The following is a 25,661-nucleotide window of genomic DNA, read 5'->3' as shown; positions in this document are numbered from 1 at the left end:
AATCAACACACAGACAATTTGGATCGCAAGCTTATTGCAGGCTATCATGTTTAATAACAATTCCAGTCTGTGAAGCATAGTTTGCGGACCAGACAGAGTTGTCTGTGATTCTTCCTATTGTAAAGTTATCCAATCCAAAATAAACCAATAACAGATATCAAGATGGGCAGGGTACATTACATTTACATTACATTTAATCATAAGTGTCAAAGCGACTTACACATGAGGAGAGTAATAGAAGCAATCAAACCAACAATAGGCAACAATATGCAAGTGCAGACTCGCGACCAGTCCCAGTTAGTCCAGCACAGTACAGAGAGATGGGCAGGTAATTTTACCAGCTTTGAACATTCAGGGTAAAGGTCTGTGAAAGCGATTTTATGCCTCTTTGAGATGGCACTGTTCACTTACAGAAGGCAAGCTTCTGGATGGCACGTAGGTCTGAATAATGAGTTTAGGTATAGGGGTGCAGAGCCAGTGGTTGTTCTGTAGGCAAACATCAGTGCCTTTAATTTGATGCAAGCGGCAGTTGGCAACCAGTGGAATTTTATGAGGAGAGGTGTGACGTGTGCTCTCTTTGGCTTGTTAAAGACCACACTTGCTGCAGCATTCTGGATCAGTTGCAGAGTTTTGACAGTGTATTCTGGAAGGCCTGCCAAGAGAGCATTGCAATAGTCCAGTCTGGATAGAACAAGAGCTTGGACAAGGAGTTGTGTAGCAATCTCCAATGGGAAGGGCCTGATCTTCCAAACCGAAGTGCTGAGATCCGAACACCAAGCTCCACACCCAAAACAAGAACGCGCAGCCCGAGCGAATTCAGAACCGCATGCTTACAACGACCAGACAGAAGGAGTGTCAGAGCTCGGTCACAAAACCAAGAATTAACAGACCGAAGTGACAGAACCCTGACAAAAATAGTTTGTTAAATGCTAGCGTTCATCGCTATGTTTTTTAATCAATTATATAAATTTGGTTTCTTTAGTATACATTTTTCTTTTGAACCCAAATTGGATTATATTATGTTGTATTGTATTATATAACGGTATATTTATATTCAAGGTACTTTCCCAGATAGCAAGCAACCATCAAAACAATGTTAAATCAATATTAATGTCAATGTTAACTGCATTGAATCAACATCACATTTGTTACCGCAATTCATGTTGAAAAAATTTCAACATTTCATCCAAAAATCAATGGTAATGGCATTGAATCAATGTTACAATGTGATGTTGGTTCAACATCATGCTTGCACTCTCAGAAAATAAAACACAACAACTAAAACTCACTCAAAGCCACACAGCCTGAAATCATCTGAAGATAAAATAAATCTTTCAAGATCTCAGCAGTTCTTTTTTGAGAATTAAGAGAGGTTTAGATAGTGATGTTTTTATTGAAAATATGTGGTCAACATTATGGTGATCAGTGTTTCCTTTAGTTGTGCAGTTTGACTCTTAGCTTTTATGTTAGTTTGTGGTGTTTGTAACAGTGTTTACCAAAACACAAATTGTTGCAAAGAAACCCAGAAACAAAGATGATCAGATGATATAGATTTCAGTATATTTTTCTATCATAAAGTAGAAAAATTCACTAATCTTATCAATGACCAAAAGTGATTATTTGTTATTAATAGCTTATTTTCACCAACAATACTTTTTTCTATATAGATGAGACATTCTTAATTTTGATTTTTAAAATACATTATGGGGAAAAAAAATTAGACACATACAGCATGCATTGCGGCATGAAGCATGTCACCATTGTTGAGAATCATATGCTGACTCTTGATGTCTGTGTGTCTAAAAAAACTTTTTGTATTTGTATGTATTTTAAAAATCTAAATTCAGAATGTCTGATCGGCAAGAAAGATTTGTTGGTGAATATAATTTATTAATAACAACTAACCACTTTTGGTCAAGGGTAAGATTAGTGAATTACTCCACTTTATGATCCTGAAAATTACATCACCTGATTATCTTTGTTTCTGGGTTTCTTTGCAACACATTGTGTGTTTTGGTAAACACTGTTACACAGACCACAAACTGACATAAAAAGCCAAGGGTCAAAGAGGCCAACTAAAACAAAACACTGATCACAATAATGGTGACCAAACATTTCCAATAAAACCTCTGTTAATTCTCAACAAGAACTTCTGCTGAGATCTTGAAAGATTTATTGTATTTTATCTTCAGATGATTTCAGGCTGTGTGGCTTTAGTTGTAGTTGTTGTGTTTCGTTTTCTGAGAGTGCAAGCATGATGTTGAACCAACATCACATTGTAAAATTTATTCAATGCCATTACCATTGATTTTTGGATAAAATTTCAACATTTTTTCAATATTAATTGCGTATGCAAACATGATATTTCACATTGACACATTAACATTGATTTAACGTTGTTTTGATGGTGACTTGCTATCTGGGGTATCTTCCCCAACCCTGTTTACATCTTTAATACACTGTCTATGCATTGCCAGTAAGACATTATTTTTACTTTAGACAGTCAACACAAATGTTCTGAGCAAGCATTATGAAATCTCAGCATCTGTGAGAGGGAGATTTAGAGATGAATGAGGTGACCTGTGCATCTCCCCTCTAAACCTCTGCCCTAAAAAAAGCCATTACTTAGTGCAGACTGACAGTGAGAAGTGAGCAGACTATTCTCAGGGGTCACCGAGAGTAACTGATGAGGTCAGCCATGTTAGCTGTGGAGTTGCTTCTTTTTTTAAATCCTGTCCTCTTTGCTTTCCACTTCATTCAGTAGTTCACACTGCTTCAGTTTAACCTTCCGAGACCCTTACTATGTTAAAGAAAAGAGGATATGAGGTTATATCTATCTTTGCACAAGCATGGGAAACGGCTTAATAGTTTTTTCTCTCTCCCAGTCTTTCTTCAGTCACCATCTGGCAGTGGAATAGAGGCATTCTGGGTAGTCTGAAAAGCGTAGTGTCACAGACAATTGTTTTTCTTCTTATCCTCTTTTCCATTATAAAAAGAAACAAAAACAATACTAGTTAACTATTAATTGAGCAAATTTATTTTGTAAATAACTATTTATTTTAAACATATTTACTATTATAAATAATGCTATTGCTTATATTTATATATATATATATATATATATATATATATATATATATATATATATATATATATATATATATATATATATATATATATATATATATATATATATATATATATATATATCAAAAATTTGGAAAGAACTTTGAGAAGAAGTCTCTTGTGCTCTTCAAGTCATCGGGCTTGCATTTGTTTAATCAACAGTAAAGAGAGAAAAAACAATAATATTGTGAAATATGTGACCCTTGGCCACAAAAAGTCATAAGTCGCACGGGTATTTTTGTGGCAATGGCCAACAATACATTGTATGGGTCAAAATGATAGATTTTTCTTTTATGCCAAAAATCATTAGGATATTAAGTAAAGATCCATGTGCCATGAATATATTTTGTAAATTTTCTACCGTAAATATATACAAAATGTATTATTAGTAATAATATGCATTGCTAAGGACTTAATTTGAACAACTTTAAAGGCGAAAATACCCTTATGACTGGTTTTGTGGTCCAGGGTCACATTTGTTACAATTTAAAATAATGGTTTTCTATTTTAATATACTTTAAAATATAATATATTTCTGTAATTAAAATAAATCATTTATTTAATTTTAAAAAAGCTGGTTTTTATACTTTTTGTTCATCAAAGAATCCTGAAAAAATTATCACAGGTTATAATAAAATATTTCTGTATATGTGTGTATATTTATATATATATATATATATATATATATATATATATATATATACATTCTAAAAAAAAAGTCTCGTAATCATAAGGGAACCTTTTTTAGTGCTATATAGCACCTTAGTCAAAGAACCGGTGAAGAACCTCTGAAGAACCGCTGAAGAACCACTGAAGCACCAAAAATGGTGCTATATAGCACTAAAAAAGGTTCCCCTATGATTACGAGCCAAGAACTATTTTTGGTGCCATATAGAACCTTTTTTTTTAGAGTGTATATATATATATATATATATATATATATATATATATATATATATATATATATATATATATATATATATATATATATATATATATATATATATATATATATATATATATATATATATATATAACACACACACACACACACACACACACACACACACACACACACACACACACACACACACACACACACACACACACACACACACACACAGAGGCATACATGAAATTCTGTAATTTTGTGTTTGTTCTCTTTGTTTTCTACCAACATTAGCATCCTATATTAGTGATGTTAGTAAACCATTCCCAAAATGGCACAAGGCCATAAGACACTTGCACACTTGCGCATGGAGTCCATCAGAGTTAAGGGGGAGGGGGGGGGGCACACATCTGCAACACTGGAGCTTCTGGTTGCCACGGAAACACAAAGCAAAGAGTGTCACCTGTGGTGTAAGTTAAGCTGTGCTGGCGTGAGTGATGGCGCATTACTTTTGGAGCTCTGACGTAGATCAATGCTTTTTATGGAAGAATCGCCCTACAAAACATTGCACATTATGGATCAGCTGGATTCAGTACAGGATGTCATGCCCATATATGGTTTCTACTTCATTCATTTCCTTCACTTCCGATTCATGCACTTTAATTCGGTATTCTAAAGTTTGTAAGCCAAGACCACACAACTTTTTTTTTTAAATCTGGAAATATTCACAGATTACACATTATGTAAGACGTAAAGGCATGACAAGCACATTTTAAAATCCTTTAATACCAGGGTTTGCATGAGCCCATGAATGAAAAAAAGCATGTAATTTTTAGGGCTGTGTATCACCAACAATGTCTCAATACGATAGGCATCACAATATGGATCAATTTGGAATTTAAATTTATTTTGAGCAGTTTAGTAACAGTTAATATCTGTTTATTGAATAACCAGTGTTATTACAGTTGTGATAACTGAAAAACGATTTTGTTTTTGTCATTAAAAAAACGAATGAGTTAAATTAAATAAATAAATTGTCATAAAAAAAAGCTTGGAATGGCTCTTCCTTTTGCATTTAAAGTCTGCCTCAACTGAAATTACAATTAGGGCTGGGTATTGGCACACATTTCACAATTAGATTAGATTTAGAATTTTTTTTTTTTTAGATTCAATGTCGATTATTTTGGATCTATATCAGGTACAATACATGGCAAATTTTCTCAAGGAAAATAAATCTCTCAACTAATGCTATAAACTTGGGAGTCAGTTGTAAGGCCTGTTCACACCGGGACGAATATCGCGTGCGCTACTCGCCAGCGTTTTCATGGCGTTTTTCGGCGTGTCTTGAGTGTTCACACCCAAGCGATTTCACTGGCGATGCGCCGAAGTGAACGTGCACATTCAGTTGATCGCGCTACTGAAGCTTTACGCTTCTGACACTCGCTTGTCACACAGAAGAAGAAGAGAGACAGTATTTACGTGCTTGCCAAAACCACAGATATATTATGTCTATGGCCAAAACCATTCACACACTTTTTGCCTTACTGGCAGGCAGCATTATCAGCTCATTTTCTTCTTTGTCTACTTACTACTTCTTCGTCGTATCAATGTGTGCTCTGCAAAACCGTTTTGTGCTTGAGCACCACCAAGTCGTGTTTTACTGTCACTTCAGCAGCTCCAGGCACGTGAACAAAAGTGCTGATCTCATTGGTCGGCCAGTTTTTGACGCGCCGCGTCAAAATAATAATTTTTTTTAAATTTAAATGACGCTTTTACGCCTGGCGTTTTACGCGCCGGTGTGCACACTCACATTGGCGCCCATTGTTTAGTCACGAGGTGGTAAACGTCGGCGATAAACGCGCACGAAAATCGTCCCGGTGTGAACAGGCCTGTAGCCTACTATAATATTGAAGGTAAAAATGTTATTTGTACAAACACTTAAATTACACTCATTGATCTTTTTTTTTAGTAATAAAGTTATAATATTAACTTTACAAATTACCTAATCATATTTCTACTCCAAATCGTTTTTTGAAATATAAACATTTAAATGGCGGCTGTCATAAAAAAATGTATATTGAAAAATATTAATAAATAGGGTGCATATATTTAGCAAAATGCTTGTCACAGGGTGTTTTGGTGTTGGTTCATGTTCATTGTTCATTGTTCTTGGTTACATTTAGTTTATCATGTTATGTTTGGGTTTGTCATGTTCAGTCTTGTCATGCACTTCCTGGTCTTGTCATGTGACTCCCATGCCCTCAAGTGATCTTGTCTTGTCCTGTCATTGGTTCATTGTCTCATCACTGTTCACAGGTGTCACTTGTCTTGTCATTAGTCTGTGTGTGTATTTAAGCCCTCATGTTTGCCATGTGTCTTTGTCAAGTATGAATGTTGTAACCCGCTGTCGGTGAGTTCTTTTATAGTTAATGCCAAGTCCTTGTTTTGATTTATGTTAAGATTTATGTTTATTGTTGTGAATAAAACTGCACTTGGGTCCTTCAACTTGCCTCCAGTGGATACCGTGTTACAATGCTCCTCTCTAGATTTAATTTTTCTATCTGACTATAGAGTTTATGGACATTGGATATGACGTTACGTGACATTGTTCACAAGCTGTTTTACTGATGTCTTTCCGCGGGTTGAAACACTGATTGAGCGATTACATGAGACATGATACTGATTTCAGTAAGTTGTACGGTTTCTTTTAACAGACTTTCAGATGCTCATTCATGTTTATTTCGTGCTGTAACTGGTATTATTAAGGTGGAAGAGAAGATCAGTTCACGCGGCCCCGCGTTGCCGCTTCTCTTGAACTGACTGAACTGCGCCAGAGCGATCTCACGCCACAGTGCCAAAACTGGACGTAATTTAAAATCTGAGACTTTGTTTCATATCAAAAGTGACAAAGCACAAAGATTATTGTGATTTAATGGATGGGAGGCGCGCTACAATGCTCCGTTCATTCATCAACTGAAAACAGGATGACTATTCTTTTCATTTAAGAATAGATATCAGTGATGCGCGGGTTGATCCAAAATGAGCGGGTGCCCGCGGCCACCCGCGGTTACCCGCGGTTACGAGTCATCCAAAAATATTTTTAATGATATTCGGGTCACGGTCGGTCGGATCGTCAATAAATCCTTATTTACCTTTTGAATGTTGAGCGTTATTAACTTTTGAATAAATGCTGACGCGGGACAAAATGCCCGATTTCCCAAAACGTTGAACTGAGCAATGCCATTGTACCATTTTAATAGGCTACTTTTAAACGCATTTAAAGTCAGTTTTATGTATTTTCTGAGAGGGGGCGGGATTTTTTTTGGGAAAGTCGGGGGAGAGACGCACACTTCGATTAGACTGGATAAACACATGCAGCATCTTAATTGTTAAGAAAATTAAACGAAATAAATGAATAAATCAAGCCTGTATTACATAACACTAGGCTATATCATACAGCATTCAGAAAAATAACAGTTTGCGCTCCTAAGGGCTTTCACACTTTTCCAAATGTGGGCTGATGAATTCTTCAAGCCGGGTCGAAACATAAACATCGCGTTCATCAATAATATGCATTGGACAGCTGAAATGGAAAATGATGGGCCGCCGCAAGAACTTCCTGCTCTCGCTGCTGCACCTCTGAGCACACCACGTCAGGGCCTGAAACATTTTCTCAATGGCCCAATGAGCTACGATGAGCATTTACTACTTTTAAAAAATGCGGGTCAGGAAGCGGGTCGGGTACAATATTTTCTTCTTTTTTTTTTGCGGTCCGAGTTGCGGGCGGGTTAGTTGAAAACGTCGGTCGGGTGCGGGTTGTTTATACATTGACCCGCGCATCACTGATAGATATCGGTTCGTAAAAATATTTTTTACCCAGCCCTAAATTATAGTGTCAATTATAGTGAATTATAGCGTGTCAACAATGCTCAATGACTAAACAAAACATTTTACATAAAAGTAAAACCGTAACAACTTAAAATCCTCTTATCCATTTTGAATGTCTCACACTGCTGCTCTTGTTGCTAAAATCTTTTCTCAGCTTTTTGTTGAAAATGTCTTTTTTAAATTAAACTTATAAAACTTAAGGATGCATGAAGCTGGAATAAAATGTTTTTAAAATGTAAAGAGCTAAAACACAGTTAAAAGTATGTTTCAAGTATAAAAATGTAATACCTAAATAGGAACATAATAGTTTACTTAAAGTGTAAAAATAATATATAAATAGTAAACTATAAGTATGATGTTATGTTCATTGTATACTTGTTATGTATACTTACTGTATTAAACTACTAAACTAGTTTACTGAGAGTGTATTTTCAAAGTGTATTTTCAAATAACGTGAAGTGTTCATTTGCATTGAAGCAATAGCGAAGATTTAAAAAAAAAAAACACACATAATATAGCCCCGTTTCCACCGAAATTACCCGGAACAATTTGTCCCAGGAACTCTTTTTCCCTCAGACCTGCTGCTGTCTGCATTTCCATCGCGGTCTTAAGTACCGTGAAGATTAGTCCGGGGACGTAGGACTGCGCGCGACTTTCCAGAGCCCACTGGATTTCGTCCTCTGCAAATAAACGTAATAAAGTCTGAACCTAACCTAGTCGGTCCGGTCGTATTTTTTAATCTCCATTGTTGATTTGACTAGCAAACAACTCTTACTGCACTCACCGCAACAGACTTTTAGGTTGAAATGCTGCGTGAGCTCAACCAATCAGCATGTTCAGCGCTCAAGTCCCACCCCAGAGAGTTCCTGAACTTTGAAAAAGTACTACCTCGCCGTTTTGAGGGGGAAATCTTTACCCGGAACTTTATTTAGACCCCGGTTCCTGCAGTCGAAACATACAGAGTACCACCCAAAAGTCCCTAGTTCCTGGGGAAAGTTCCCGCGGTGGAAACGCGGCTAAAGTGTACTTTCACAAACGAACAAATGTATGTTACTAGTAAACTATCAGTATACCTATAAGTTCACTTGTAGAATGTCTGCAGTACAAACAAAAAACTTAGATGTAAACTAGTTGTGTACTTAAAGTTTACTATACTATTACACTTAAAAGTATACTTTTTTTACACTAAAGCGTGGGCCAATTTAGTCCCAAGTAGTATTGAAATAGTAAACTTATAAGTATACTTCTAGTACATTGATGTGAGTAGACTTACTACATAGAGTATACTTAAAATATACTTGAACTTTACTTAAGTATACTTAATAAAATTAACTTGAAGTATGCTTATTTTTTGTAAGGGATAACTTGTCACTAATGTAATTTAAGAGTTGTACTTCTTTGACACTTGCTCCACTCCATTGAACCCTTCTTCTTGAGTGTGTGTGCGTATTCATGTTTTTCTATCCCGGTGGGGATTCCAACCTGAATGCACATCGACTCATGGGGACTTGTGTAACCGTGGGGACCTAAATTGAGGTCCCAATGAGGAAAGAAGCTTATAAATCATACAGAATGAGTTGAAATGTAAAAATGCAAAAAGTTTTGTATGATGGGTAGGGATAGTGTAAGGGGATAGAATATACCGTTTGTACGGTATAGAAACCACCATTACATCTATAGAGAGTCCCCACAAAGATAGTGAACCAGAGTGTGTGTGTGTGTGTGTGTGTGTGTGTGTGTGTGTGTGTGTGTGTGTGTGTGTGTGTGTGTGTGTGTGTGTGTGTGTGTGTGTGTGTGTGTGTGTGTGTGTGTGTGTGTGTGTGTGTGTGTGTGTGTGTGTGTGTGTGTGTGTGTGTGTGTGTGTGTGTGTGTGTACTTGTCTACCTATCTAACAGGGGACCTTGGTGTCGTAACACACTCACTAACAGGGGACCTCTGAGCCAAGAGGGGACATTTTTCAGGTCCCCTGTTGGTCATGCTTTAAATCATGTTAAAATCAAGTAAAAACACTAAAAAAACACTCTGGTGATTTTTTTTACTTTTGACCAAGTGGGGACCTACAAGTGTGTGTGTTTAAATCATGTGAAAATTAAGTAAAAACACTCAGAACACTCAAAACACAAAGTGGGGACCTAAGTGTGTGTGTGTGTTTAAGGTCATACTCAGCAGCTCCCCTGTAGGCTGGAGCAGGAACTGTAAGGGCTCTTAAACACACGTCGTTCACACACACTCCTCTATTGTTTGAATGGCCTGCTGTCCCAGAGAGACTCTGCTGTTTAACAGGCTGCTTACTAAAGGAACAAGCATTACATCTCTTTACTAGATACCCTGACTAGTTTCAAACTTTGCATTACATTACAATTAAATTCTACACAGAATCCAAGAAAAAAGGATTTAAAAATCTAAACAACCAGAATGTAATTAGAAGTTTTGTTTTTGTATTTTTTATTTTAACATATTTTAATGACAGTAGCCTATATTCATTGAATATTATTGTATTTATCAAAATAAACAGAAAATAGTACAAACTTTACTATTCTTTTAAACAAGTGTTAAGACATTATTTAAAAAAAAACATTTTAGCTCAAGTATTTGTATAAATAATGTGTGACTTTTGCCCCATGTAAAATGGGGTGTAAAAGGCCCACCTTACCACCTTATACATTTATGAGTTTTTTTAAACAAACCACTTTTGATTTATTTATGATTTACACAATGGCTCGGTCCCCTGTTAGATAGTAAATCACGACACCAGTGTGTTTGCGTTGTCATTTCTTGCCATAAACACACTGTGGAGATTTAGAGTTTTTATAGCAATAACTGAGTTTTAAGAGTTAAATCAAGCAGAAATAGTTCTCTAATGTATTAATTGCAGATCCTCTTTGAATAATGATTATGTTAAACACAATGACTCGGTCCCCTGTTAGATAGTAAATCACGACACCAGTGTGTTTGCTTTGTCATTTCTTGCCATCATAAACACACTGTGGAGATTTAGAGTTTTTATAGCAATAACTGAGTTTTAAGAGTTAAATCAAGCAGAAATAGTTCTCTAATGTATTAATTGCAGATCATCTTTGAATAATGATTATGTTAAACACAATGACTCGGTCCACTGTTAGATAGTAAATCACGACACCAGTGTGTTTGCGTTGTCATTTCTTCATCTCAAACACACTGTAGAGATTTAGAGTTTTTATAGCAATAACTGAGTTTTAAGAGTTAAATCAAGCAGAAATATTTCTCTAATGTATTAATTGCAGATCATCTTTGAATAATGATTATGTTAAACACAATGACTCTGTCCCCTGTTAGATAGTAAATCACGACACCAGTGTGTTTAATTTGTCATTTCTTGCCATCATAAACACACTGTAGAGATTTAGAGTTTTTATAGCAATAACTGAGTTTTAAGAGTTAAATCAAGCAGAAATATTTCTCTAATGTATTAATTGCAGATCATCTTTGAATAATGATTATGTTAAACACAATGACTCGGTCCACTGTTAGATAGTAAATCACGACACCAGTGTGTTTAATTTGTCATTTCTTCATCTCAAACACACTGTAGATATTCACTGTATATATTGAGATAACTCAATTTTATGGTGACTTGCATTAAAATGTTTATCCGTCTCAATTAAATTATGTGAACTGAATGACTTTTAACATTGACACTTTAGTTATTTAACCAACTGATGATTTTCAAGTCAGCAATCAACACACAACTGAGTTTTGACCTCCAAAATCTTATTATAGTGTATTTTTATGGTAAGTATTGGTGTTTTATGTTTTAAATCAAGCAGAAATCACTCTTTAACCTGTTAAACTGCAACCCCACTTTGGGGCTCACAGCTGAAAACGACCTACCTGAATTAAAACAATTATAGCTCCTGAGAACAGTGTGCTACAGGCACAATTAAGGTATCTTTGGAAAGAAGACACTTGGGACTCTACTAAAAAGCAATCAGAGTTGATAATTCTCAAACAGATAAAAAATTATAATAGTTGAAATGCCTCAAAAATTATTTGCACTACACAGAATGTTGTATTATTTCATGTAAAAATATATGAAAATAGACCTGGAGGAATCCAGTTCAGTTATGGATTGAAAGCCACACGACTTATCAGTTTATATTTCAAGTTTGAGGAAGATATAATGAAAAATGTGGTTCCTGCAAGCTTTTTTCCAAGACTATGTCTGTTCCATTTCTCCCTCCGCCTGCTTGAGGCACATCCCCAGAAATGACATCTCCCAACTAAAACAATTGCAGTTGCTAAACAATTTGCACTACATGCACAATTTAGACATCTTTAAAAAGAAGACACTTTACAGTTTATTACCCAAACATTAAAGTAGAAAAAAACTTAGAAAGACAAACAGTTATAGAAGTTGAAGTGTCTTGAAGATGATTTGTGCTACAATGAACACTTTATTATTTGATGTAAAAATATATGAAAATAAGCCTGGAGGAATCCAGTTAGTTAATGAATTGAAAGGCAAAAGTCTCATCAGTTTATATTTAAAATTTGACGAAGATATCATGAAAAATGGGGTTCCTGCATGCTTTTTTCTAAGAATATGTCCAGGTGCCAAGAAACCTACAGGAGACTTGATAACCTAATGTTATGAAGTGTACTGCAAGCTGTTTTAGCCATCATATATGATGCTTGAATGCTTTTTCAACTATAAAATAATAGGCAGAACCATAAGACTTTGTATTAGTGATTTATTTGTACAACAGAACTTATAAAAATATAATAAAAATGAAATATTAATAAAAAAGAGCTAAACTTCTTTGCAACTGAAAATACAACAAGTAATATAAGTATAATAACTATAAATATAACTAGTAATATAAATAACAATATAATATAAATATATAGCTATAAAAACACACACAATTTGCAAATGTAAAAAAAAAAAACATTTACTGGCCTTTTACTGGCGGATTCAGGTCTACAACAGCAAGTGCAGATCTTGAAGAATCTGAAAGCGTTCTTCTCTTTTCTGCTGGTTGGCTGGTGCTTGGATGCCATAGCTCATCTGAAGACTCAACCTGATGCCTGTAGAATGGCAAGGAAAGGAATGAGAATTAGCACTGCATGTCCTATTTCTGTATAGTTTGCCCATTCAATCAACAATCACACTGTCATCATTCACTCTAATTACAGGCCATCCCATGAACAATGAAACTGATGGGCAGTCGGTTAGACAGCATTCATATTGACGGCGGCCCATACATTCTCACACAGCCCAAGCATCAATCTAACGGCCGGCTATACAGTGAGCATTCATATTGACGGCGACCCATACATTCTCACACAGTCCTACAATCAATATAATGGCCTGTGATACAGTGAGCATTCAACAATCACACAGATGGTCGGCCGTCCAGAACTTTTCTTTTTTCGTCAATTTGTTTTTGTAGCACAGGGGAAAAAAATGCATTTTATATATTATATATATATATTTTTTTTTTTCTGTGTGTGCTAGAAAAAATGCTAAATATCAGTATATGTATAATCTATACTGGTATATTGTAATTTTTCTAGCACACAGGAAAAACATAAAATAAATACAGTCTCAATATATATATATATATATATATATATATATATATATATATATATATATATATATATATATATATATATATATAAACAATTACATGTGTTATATATATATATATATATGTTTTATTTACACACACATGGGGAAAAATTATATATACTTTTTCCCCATGTGTGCTAGGAAAAATGCAAAATATCAGCATATGTATAATGCATACTGGTATATTGTAATTTTTCTAGCACACAGGAAAAACATAAAATAAATACAGTCTCAATATATATATATATATATATATATATATATATATATATATATATATATATATATATATATATATATATAAACAATTACATGTGTTATATATATATATATATATATATATATGTTTTATTTACACACACATGGGGAAAAATTATATACTTTTTCCCCATGTGTGCTAGGAAAAATGCAAAATATCAGCATATGTATAATGCATACTGGTATATTGCATTTTTTCTAGCACACAGAAACAATAAAATACATACATTCTCACACACATTCTCAATATACATAAACAACTACACATAGCAACTCACCGGTGTGTTATTGGATCAACTTCTCTGTCAACAAGCACCGTCACCGCTGTGTTCACTCTCCTTTTTCACATCGCTGCTTCGAGTGAGCTCAAATAAAGCATTTCAGCACAATAAAAACTTCTTTTGACGATCCATTGGATAATACATTCCGTCCAGTTAGTAAGATTAGCAAACAGTTACTACAAAGAGACCTCTGTTTGTTTACTAGCGCGTTAGCTTTTAGCTGTCAGATGGGGGGTGTCAGGCTCGCAGCATCTCGTCGGAGATAGCGCCACATTGGCACATTCAGATGAATAAATATTCACGCCCATGTGACAAACATACACATGCAAGGTCTCGTTGGAATCGTGTGCTCATTGGCTACATTTTCTGTCAGTCATGACGATTCAATGCTTTTATTGGCTCCAGATAAACAGACATTATCATTGGATGAGCACGTCATGACATCAGATAAAACGATCGCTATGGTTGGATATTTTTGACTATATCGCGGCTATCTTTGCATGTTTTTGAGTGGGGTTAGTTGGATTTTGTTCGTAACATTCTAAGCTTTAAACCCATGCCACTTTATTCTACCGGGAGACTGTTTTTGGTGCATTATTTTATTGCATAACAGTCTAGTATGATACTTCGCTCCGCAGAAATGCGATGTAAACAAAGGATTAACCATCAATATTACACCGTTATTGTTTCGTTGGATTAAAATGCTCTATGGGATGTTATTCAGTGGACCCTCACCTTTCCATTCGTTCTGGAATTGTTTGCAATGGATGCGTGTTTGGCTCGTAATTAGGACACTAAAGGTATGTACTCTGTTTTTATTTATAAAATCGTTGATGTGTATTGCTTACATTGATGCAAAAATACAGCCGTTATAAGCTTTTCAATGAAAAACAGTGGTCTGTCCTCGATGCTTGAGGTTTAGACCTTTAGAATGATATATAGTTTGTCAAGATTAATGATGTTTTTTTACGTTAAATCTATTAACAAACATTACACTCGTGCTAAAAATAGCGCTTCAACCCGTGCACGTGCTCATGAAGCTTATCAGGTTAAGGAAACAATTGCAGGTCACACTTTATACAGTGAACATGATTTCCTTAAATTGACTTAAGTCCCCTGTTGGATGGTAAAACACGACACCTGTTTGATTGCTTTGCCATTTCTTGCCATCACAAACACACTGTAGAGATTTTGAAGGTCAGAACTAAATTTTTTGGTGACTTGCATGAAAATCTTCATCCGTCTCAATTCAATTATGTGAACTGAATGTCTTTTAACATTGACACTTTAGTCGAAGATTTTCAACTCAACAATCAACACACAACTGAGTTTTGACCTCCAAAATCATTATACAGTGTATATTAAATTTAAATAAAAAATAAAAATTTCCTTACAAAACAGTTTGACTCAAGTTTGACTCTCTACTGCTTATTCATTATTGTTTATGTTACATGGTCCATGTTTACATTACAGTATAAAATTGTTCCTAAGTTTTCCCCTTTTATATAGATGGTAATGACTAAATATCCTCGCACACCGAAATTTTCACACGTTAAAAAAAAGATCAAGCACGTTTACACACAGCCTCTGAAACTTTCCTTCCTTCATCATAAAAAAAAATCTGATCAGGTTCAGTTTTCTGCATTTTTCGCATCCATAGCAAGCATTTAAAGAGGGGTTTCAAATTTCTGTGTTATTCATTTTTGTGTTAAAATTTTGAACATAAGTTGAACAGTTTAAAAAAGAAAGTGTGAACCTTCAAATTAGCCATTCATAAAGTTTTGCTGGCGTTTGTATCTAATTGAGAAAAGAATGAATGTAAATTGAAAGATGTCGTCATTGAACGCATTTTGTGCCAAAGCAAATAAATGATCCACAGTTTAGCCACATAGGCTGATGTGATCCCTGAGTGAAGAGTTTTGAAAAAGTGATGAGTATTCAGAAATGTGTCCTAGCAGATGTTTAAAAAACCCTGTAATATCACTATTAGTAAGGGATCACTGTATAATATCAGTCTTTAAATGTGAAATATTTAAAGTGAACCTAAAGTATACTTGCAATAGTGTGATTTTAGCACAATTAAATATACTTAATGGATGTTTCGCAAAAGCGTTGTTTAGTGATATTGCGTCCTTGTGTTTCTGCTGTACGTCATCAGCCACTGTCTAAGTTCAATTACAAAACTCAAGAACACATGTACAGAGGATGCACAAAAGTACCCGGATGTTATAAGATATATGAGTATAAATAACTCCATACAGATCTATTGTTTTACAAAAATAATCTATTGTTTACAAAAGGAGAAAACGTGTGTACTTTAATGAAAACTTGGACCATGTGACATAAACTGAAGTTAACAGCAAAAAAATATACTATAATGCTGACTGTTGTTAGTGTTTTTTGTTGTATGAGTTAAAAGTGTATATGTTGGGTGAATCCTCATTGTGTTCTGGAAGAATGAGTTGATTTAAGACATCAATGAAGTGTTTTGGTAGTTTTAGCACATTTTGAACGTGAAATTAACTGCTTTGCTTTGAAAGGTGTCCTAGCGATTGTAGCTGAGAGATAGACGTCAAACAGACTCAAACAAAGACCCAGAATTCTGTGGTGTTACAGCACTGTGGCTGCTGTAAATGGCTGCTGTACGGTTTCTTTATGAAATAATAGGCACAATGGCAAAGATATTTCTGCAAAAACTCCAAAGTAATGTTCGGTTGCAGTGAGAAAGTCACAAGAGACAACTAAAAAAACTCATGCGTGTATTTAGCCTAGTGTAGATCTGTTTGCTTACACATCCCCCAAACTCCATTTACATATGAATACAGGAAAGGCCAAAGCCATTGTCTCACAGGTGAGGAACAGGCCTAACAGAGCTGTTAGACCAGTGGTCGGGAACCTATGGCTCGCGAGCCACACCTGGCTCTTTGACAAAAATAATGTGGCTCAGGTCTCTCACCCTTTACCAACAAATTATCGATAAAAAAAATTAGACGCATCAACTGAGATCCGCTCTCTGCAGAAAAAAAGCTGCCAGTTACAATTCCCTTGTACAGCCTACCGAAGTTAATGAAACATATGATAATAGCTAATATTCAAGTTGTACCGGCCGTGCGCGTTCAGTGCTGTTCACGAGTGTCACGAGTCGCGACAGCAATCAAAACCCACTTACGTTTCTGTGGTAACAGCTTCTGCTCTGGGATTCACGCAGCTGTTGCTTGTTAAAGGTAACTGAAAACCATTTTTTGAACAGCAGCGAAAATGTAAAAGTAGGCTATATAAACGTTAATATATCCTTTTATTGAAACTGGTGCTCTGCTGTGGAAGAGACATTTCGAAACATCACCCGCGGGTAGCCTACTTTCGCTTTTGCCGCAGAGACCCTTGTGATAAATAAATGTGTATTCATGATAATCCACGCAGATTTCAGTTGACGAAAACAAATGATAAAAGCGTGATAAGTCACGAAAGACAACTGAATTACTGACAGGATGCTGTGCACGCGCTCCGAGCGCAACACGGACAAGCACAGCTTTGTCCTCGGCTGCATGTCAAATTAATAGGCTACAGAAATATATCAAAATGATATGTCGAGTATTCACGTTAACACAGTAGATGTAAGCACTGTGTGCGTTCACAAACACGAAGAGGATTTATAACTCAACCTCACAAAGCCCTGCACAATTAATTCCATATTGCAACTTATTTATTGTTTGCTGCATATGTGTTTGTTTTTAGTTATGGACCTAATAATTACTATTGTTGAAATTTTATTGGGAAAAAAAAGCTTGTTTTTTAATAATAATTTAATATTATTTTTTCTGTGGCTCTTTTGGAAAAATGCATTAACCAAAAATAAAAAAAATGGCTCTTTGGTCCAAAAAGGTTCCCGACCCCTGTGTTAGACCCATGTCACAGACACAAACTTCTCATCCAAACTAGAGAAAACGCTGGGATTTACCTGGGAAAATTAAATCAATGTACACTTTTTCCAATCCCTACGACACATTTTTCAATACTTGGGTCACTTTTTTAAAACTCTTCACACACTTTTTCACACAAATTCACACAACTGAATTTCAGCTTGGCACAGCAGTTATTTTAGTGTTCAAAATGCACTAAAACTACCAAAAAGGATTCTGAGGATTCAAAAGAATCACCCAATATTTCAATATGGTAATACTGCCGAAATGTAGCAAATTGTTTGTTTTTTTTAAATTAATTTTAGTTAAGTTTTGAACATAAGTTAGGGAGTTTTGAAAAGAGAATCAAAATTTTTTCAAATTGGCCTATACAGTTCATAATGTTTTGGTGGTGTTTGTGTTGAAGTAAGAAAATAATTCTTATAAATCGAAAGATGTCGCCATTGAATGTATTTTATGCCAAATCAATGATAAATTATGACTTTAGATGGCCCCACTTTATATTAGGGGGCCTTAACTACTATGTACTTAAATAGGTACAATGTACTTATTGTGTTCATATTGTATTGCAAAACACTTTTGCTGATATTGAGGTGGGATACGGGTAGGGTCAGGTGTGGTTGTATTGGTAAGTTTAAAGGTAGGGTTAGATGTAAGGGAAGTGTCAACAGTGTTATTACAAATGTAACTACAGAAATTAATTACAGATGTAATTACATGCAGGTATATTTAAAAATGTAAGTACAATGTAAAGACATGTATGTACACAATAAGTGCATTGTATCAAATGGATAATTAAAATGTTAGTACATAGTAGTTAAGGCCACCTAATATAAAGTGGGTCCCTTTGGATTTTAAGATTTTATATTTCAGTATAATTCCTGCAGAAATGAGTTGATCATCGTTCTGACTTGAATGTGTTTGATCAGTTCTGAAAGCAGTGTGTTAGCATTCAAAGAATGTGCTAAAAATATATAGTTTTGCAGATAGTTAGGTACGAATAACAAAAGTGTTCGTGGATTTTGGAAAATGTGGTCATTGAATGCATTTTGTGTGAAAGCAATGAAAAATGATTCACAGTTTTTAACATATCAATTTAGTATTGGCCAATGCAATAAAAAAAAAAAACGTAAAGCGATATGCAGAAAGCTGTGGGGCTAAACACCAAGAAAATATCACTTCTAATAAGATGAAAATATATTTAATTTAATTTTTAAAACAATTTAAAACATGTCAACAGTTTTATTTTTATTTATTTTTTTTACATTTGCTGGGACACATTTCTCAATCCTCATCACTTTTTCACTGTTCACTTTTTGTCTTCACTCAGTGATCACATCAGTCTATGTGGCTAAACTCTGGATCATTTATCATTGCTTTGGGCACAAAATGTGTTCAATGACGACATCTTTCAATTTACATTCATTCTTTTCTGACTTTGACACAAACACCACCAAAACATTATGTACTATACAGGCCAATTTGAACATTTTTACATTCTCTTTTCAAAACTGTTAAACTTATGTTAAAAAAAATAGACATTTGCTATACATTTCGACAGTAATACCATATTGAAATATATTTTGAATCTAAAATACTATCAAAACAAATAGATTTAGCTGGTGTTAGTTTTTAAATTGCATTGCCATCCATTCAAAAGGGAAAAATTTAGGAATAATGTTATACTGTACTGGACCAAGGACCATGTAACATAAACTGCAGTGAATTATAGTGTAAGTCTTTTTTTGAAAAGAAAATTTTACAAAAGAAAACATTGTGTAATGATCATGTGTTTTAGGTCTGTGTTTTATGATTGAAAAAGTGTGTTTGTTGGGTCCTTTTTGGTAGTTTTAGTGCATTTTGAACACTAAAATAACTGCTGTGCCAAGCTGAAATTCAGTTGTGTGAATTTGTGTGAAAAAGTGTGTGAAGAGTTTTAAAAAAGTGACCCAAGTATTGAAAAATGTGTCGTAGGGATTGGAAAAAGTGTACATTGATTTAATTTTCCCAGGTAAATCCCAGCGTTTTCTCTAGTTTGGATGAGAAGTTTGTGTCTGTGACATGGGTCTAACAGCTCTGTTAGGCCTGTTCCTCACCTGTGAGACAATGGCTTTGGCCTTTCCTGTATTCATATGTAAATGGAGTTTGGGGGATGTGTAAGCAAACAGATCTACACTAGGCTAAATACACGCATGAGTTTTTTTAGTTGTCTCTTGTGACTTTCTCACTGCAACCGAACATTACTTTGGAGTTTTTGCAGAAATATCTTTGCCATTGTGCCTGTTATTTCATAAAGAAACCGTACAGTAGCCATTTACAGCAGCCACAGTGCTGTAACACCACAGAATTCTGGGTCTTTGTTTGAGTCTGTTTGACGTCTATCTCTCAGCTACAATCGCTTTTTGATTTGATTTGATTTATTTAACAATTAAATTTTAAAACAAGTACAATCAGGCCCAAAAGACCATTTCATACATATAAAAAACAAAATTGTCGAGGATAAAATACACAAAAAAGCCATAGGCTTATTTCCATTGTGGTCCTCAGAGTTCAAGATAGACGAGCAGTTCATAATGGGAATGAGATCAACACAACACACAATCACATACACATATAATACCTCAAACATCATTAAAAAGACATTTTTTGACTTCACTTCTAAAAGGACCTTCTTCTTTAATTTGTTTTAAGCAATCAGGCAATTTATTCCAAGCAACTGCACTGGAATATAAAAACGAATTCTTCCCATTTATACCCCTATACCGACACACATATATATTATTAATCCTTGACCTTGTAGAAAAACAATGAACATCTCTTATGAAAACATAGTAGTCACACAAATACTTAGGAACATTTCTCTGTAATATTTTATACACCATCATCAGCTTAAGAAAAATTACCCTCTTGTCCACTTTTAAAAACCCTATTTCCTTAAAATGATTAATATTTAAATGCATTAGTGGATGAAGGCCTAAAATAATTCTACACATTTTGTTCTGAGCAGTCTGTAATTTAATTTTCACTCGTTTGGTAGAGCCACTATACCAAAAAGCTGCTGCATAATCAAAATGTGTTTGTACTAATGCACCAGCTAACATTTTTAAGGTTTGTGTATCTAGGTAAGCAGCCTGTCTTGCTAAGAATTTAATTTGTTTACAAACGTTAGAATGCACTTGAACAGCCATACTATCCCCAGTCAGTTTATTATCTAAAGTACATCCTAAATATTTCACTTCTTGCTTAGCATTAATCATCAAATCTCCTACCCTCACTTCTAATTTGGAACATTTTCTCAATTTAGCCGCAGAACCAAATAAAATAGCTTCTGTTTTACCCAAATGTAAAAACAGCTTATTTTGAAAAAAAAAAAACAATTGGATACTTCCTCGATCACTCTACTTAATTCACTTTCTATTATTTCCTTCTTCTCATCAGTGGCAATTATTGCTGCATCATCAGCATATAATAGAAGGTGGCTAGAACAAGCCATTTTTAGATCATTTATATATAGTAAAAAAAGTAAGGGTCCCAATACACTACCTTGTGGTACTCCACAAGAGATGGGCAAATTATCTGAAAACACTCCATTTAAATCTACCATTTGACACCTATTTGAAAGATATGAGTTAATCCATTTACATGCTTTAGTGTCAAAACCCATAGCATTTAATTTTAATAACAAAATATTATGGTCAACTGTGTCAAAGGCTTTCTGTAAATCTAACAATACCATCCCACTTAATTTACCATTATCCAATTGTTTCTTAATATAATCTGTCAAATACAAAATTGTTGTCTCAGTAGAGTGAATCTTCCTAAAGCCAGACTGAAATAGTGACTGAAGTATATTCTACAATTTGGTCAAATAAAATCTTTTCAAACACCTTGGACAAGGAAGATAAAATAGACACAGGCCTATAATTGTTACATTCCAACCTACTCCCTTTTTTAAAAAGGGGGAAAACTCTTGCTTGTTTTAATTCATCAGGTACATTAGATTTGCCTATAGAGAGATTTAAAATATGAGTAACCATAGGGGTTATAAAATTAGCTGAGTCTTTAATAAACCTTACTGGAATATTATCTAAACCTGTTGCTTTATTGCATTTCAAATCTATTAGTTTCTTATAAACTGTAGTCTCATTTACCTTATTAAATGAAAAACCTCCTAAAGTGACACCACAATTGGCATAATAGTCCCTAACTAATTTGTCATTATATAAACCGGTCTGAACTGGTAACTCCTTTATCAAATTTTCAGCAACATTAGTAAAGAATCTATTAAAACAATTGGCCACTTCTTTCTGGTCTGTCAATAATTGATCATTAACTTTAAGACTAATTCTCGAACCCTTACTTTTAGCTCTTTTTCGACATCCTAAATCATTTAGAACTCGCCATAATTTTTGAGAATCCTGTTTTACCTCACTAATCTTATATTTAAAAAAATCATTTTTTGCATCTTTAATCTTACATCTTATCTCATTTCTTTTGTGTTTAAAATTTTCAGTCATCCTTATTTCCATTCCTTCTAAATCCTCTTAGACTATCATTGCGTTCCTTAATATCCTTCAAAATACTATCCGTCATCCATGGTTCTGTTCTTTGTTTTATTCTTACCTCCTTGAAAGGCGCAACTTTGTTCAAAACTTGCAAGAAATTGTTCTTAAACTTATCCAAATGTAAAAAATGTAAAAAAATTGTTCTTAAACTTATCCCGCTAGGACACCTTTCAAAGCAAAGCAGTTAATTTCACGTTCAAAATGTGCTAAAACTACCAAAACACTTCATTGATGTCTTAAATCAACTCATTCTTCCAGAACACAATGAGGATTCACCCAACATATACACTTTTAACTCATACAACAAAAAACACTAACAACAGTCAGCATTATAGTATATTTTTTTGCTGTTAACTTCAGTTTATGTCACATGGTCCAAGTTTTCATTAAAGTACACACGTTTTCTCCTTTTGTAAACAATAGATTATTTTTGTAAAACAATAGATCTGTATGGAGTTATTTATACTCATATATCTTATAACATCCGGGTACTTTTGTGCATCCTCTGTACATGTGTTCTTGAGTTTTGTAATTGAACTTAGACAGTGGCTGATGACGTACAGCAGAAACACAAGGACGCAATATCACTAAACAACGCTTTTGCGAAACATCCATTAAGTATATTTAATTGTGCTAAAATCACACTATTGCAAGTATACTTTAGGTTCACTTTAAATATCTCACATTTAAAGACTGATATTATACAGTGATCCCTTACTAATAGTGATATTACAGGGTTTTTTAAACATCTGCTAGGACACATTTCTGAATACTCATCACTTTTTCAAAACTCTTCACTCAGGGATCACATCAGCCTATGTGGCTAAACTGTGGATCATTTATTTGCTTTGGCACAAAATGCGTTCAATGACGACATCTTTCAATTTACATTCATTCTTTTCTCAATTAGATACAAACGCCAGCAAAACTTTATGAACTATAATGGCTAATTTGAAGGTTCACACTTTCTTTTTTAAACTGTTCAACTTATGTTCAAAATTTTAACACAAAAATGAATAACACAGAAATTTGAAACCCCTCTTTAAATGCTTGCTATGGATGCGAAAAATGCAGAAAACTGAACCTGATCAGATTTTTTTTTATGATGAAGGAAGGAAAGTTTCAGAGGCTGTGTGTAAATGTGCTTGATCTTTTTTTTTAACGTGTGAAAATTTCGGTGTGCGAGGATATTTAGTCATTACCATCTATATAAAAGGGGAAAACTTAGGAACAATTTTATACTGTAATGTAAACATGGACCATGTAACATAAACAATAATGAATAAGCAGTAGAGAGTCAAACTTGAGTCAAACTGTTTTGTAAGGAAATTTTTATTTTTTATTTAAATTTAATATACACTGTATAATGATTTTGGAGGTCAAAACTCAGTTGTGTGTTGATTGTTGAGTTGAAAATCTTCGACTAAAGTGTCAATGTTAAAAGACATTCAGTTCACATAATTGAATTGAGACGGATGAAGATTTTCATGCAAGTCACCAAAAAATTTAGTTCTGACCTTCAAAATCTCTACAGTGTGTTTGTGATGGCAAGAAATGGCAAAGCAATCAAACAGGTGTCGTGTTTTACCATCCAACAGGGGACTTAAGTCAATTTAAGGAAATCATGTTCACTGTATAAAGTGTGACCTGCAATTGTTTCCTTAAAGAGTGATTTCTGCTTGATTTAAAACATAAAACACCAATACTTACCATAAAAATACACTATAATAAGATTTTGGAGGTCAAAACTCAGTTGTGTGTTGATTGCTGACTTGAAAATCATCAGTTGGTTAAATAACTAAAGTGTCAATGTTAAAAGTCATTCAGTTCACATAATTTAATTGAGACGGATAAACATTTTAATGCAAGTCACCATAAAATTGAGTTATCTCAATATATACAGTGAATATCTACAGTGTGTTTGAGATGAAGAAATGACAAATTAAACACACTGGTGTCGTGATTTACTATCTAACAGGGGACCGAGTCATTGTGTTTAACATAATCATTATTCAAAGATGATCTGCAATTAATACATTAGAGAAATATTTCTGCTTGATTTAACTCTTAAAACTCAGTTATTGCTATAAAAACTCTAAATCTCCACAGTGTGTTTATGGCAAGAAATGACAACGCAAACACACTGGTGTCGTGATTTACTATCTAACAGGGGACAGAGTCATTGTGTTTAACATAATCATTATTCAAAGATGATCTGCAATTAATACATTAGAGAACTATTTCTGCTTGATTTAACTCTTAAAACTCAGTTATTGCTATAAAAACTCTAAATCTCTACAGTGTGTTTGAGATGGCAAGAAATGACAACGCTAACACACTGGTGTCGTGATTTACTATCTAACAGTGGACCGAGTCATTGTGTTTAACATAATCATTATTCAAAGATGATCTGCAATTTATACATTATAGAAATATTTCTGCTTGATTTAACTCTTAAAACTCAGTTATTGCTATAAAAACTCTAAATATCTACAGTGTGTTTATGGCAAGAAATGACAAATTAAACACACTGGTGTCGTGATTTACTATCTAACAGGGGACCGAGTCATTGTGTTTAACATAATCATTATTCAAAGATGATCTGCAATTAATACATTAGAGAAATATTTCTGCTTGATTTAACTCTTAAAACTCAGTTATTGCTATAAAAACTCTAAATCTCCACAGTGTGTTTATGGCAAGAAATGACAAAGCAAACACACTGGTGTCGTGATTTACTATCTAACAGGGGACAGAGTCATTGTGTTTAACATAATCATTATTCAAAGATGATCTGCAATTTATACATTATAGAAATATTTCTGCTTGATTTAACTCTTAAAACTCAGTTATTGCTATAAAAACTCTAAATATCTACAGTGTGTTTATGATGGCAAGAAATGACAAATTAAACACACTGGTGTCGTGATTTACTATCTAACAGGGGACCGAGTCATTGTGTTTAACATAATCATTATTCAAAGATGATCTGCAATTAATACATAGAGAACTATTTCTGCTTGATTTAACTCTTAAAACTCAGTTATTGCTATAAAAACTCTAAATATCTACAGTGTGTTTATGGCAAGAAATGACAAATTAAACACACTGGTGTCGTGA

The 25,661-nt window shown here is 34.2% G+C and overlaps 1 protein-coding gene across 2 annotated transcripts in view; it reads left to right on the top strand.

The window, feature by feature from the left end:
• The window catches only part of slc24a3 (solute carrier family 24 member 3), a 116,908-nt gene that overhangs the window by 80,873 nt on the left and 10,374 nt on the right, over window positions 1-25,661 (top strand). The gene's annotated exons all lie outside the window — the stretch shown is intronic.

Source organism: Gobio gobio (assembly GCF_949357685.1).
Source record: "Gobio gobio genome assembly, chromosome: 18".
In the NCBI taxonomy this organism is placed as follows: domain Eukaryota; kingdom Metazoa; phylum Chordata; class Actinopteri; order Cypriniformes; family Gobionidae; genus Gobio; species Gobio gobio.
This window is presented reverse-complemented; position numbering and strand designations above follow the sequence as displayed.